Here is a 771-nt window from a genome sequence, read left to right as displayed (position 1 = left end):
ACCCCCCTCCCCACCCTTTTGAGTGTTGTCTCCAACCACATCAGTGTACTTATTCTTCAAGGCCCAGGTCAAATTCACTTTCTGGGAACTCTTCCCCCATCAGAATTAGTACCACCTTACCTATTTTCTCTCAGCACATTGGTCATAAGTCTATTTAATACTTATCCACTATCTAGCATGGTGGAATATTTTGGTGGCAAGTCAAGCCATGTTTTCCTTTGGGATTTGGACATTTCTGGGCACATCTGTCATACTAGTGAGGTGGAGCTGATAGGAGCTCATTTATCTGAGAGATGGGGAAGTCTCCTTTGGGGACATGGATAAGGTTGGGTAAGACAGAGAATCAGAAACACATGCTTTGTCCAAAAAACATCATCTTTGGATGGATGGGATTTCCTTGAAGAGTCCAGTCTTCCTCCTGCCCCCATGCAGTTATGTCCGAGTCAAAAGTTGGTGGGACAGGGAAGAGGCTATAAAACATCTGAAACATCTAAAACATCTGAAAACTGTTTTCATAAAACTTTCTGTGAGATTTTGGGGACAAGAAGGTAGCATTGCTTGAGACTGACATCCAGAATAACACCGTATGATCATGGTATTATTCTTATGCTATAATACAGCAAGTGCATTGGGACTGTGGAAATCAGACTGGTTTTAGGCCATCACAGGCTTCAGCACAGCATCTCTGTACCTGAAGTCTGTAGATTTCGAGGGTAGGGCCTAGGCTCTATATCAAGAGGTCCACAATTCCACACGCACATGATATATTGT

This window comes from Galeopterus variegatus, unplaced genomic scaffold (genome assembly GCF_000696425.1).
Source record: "Galeopterus variegatus unplaced genomic scaffold, G_variegatus-3.0.2 Scaffold4986, whole genome shotgun sequence".
Lineage (NCBI taxonomy): Eukaryota > Metazoa > Chordata > Mammalia > Dermoptera > Cynocephalidae > Galeopterus > Galeopterus variegatus.
Note: the sequence above shows the minus strand (reverse complement) of the source record.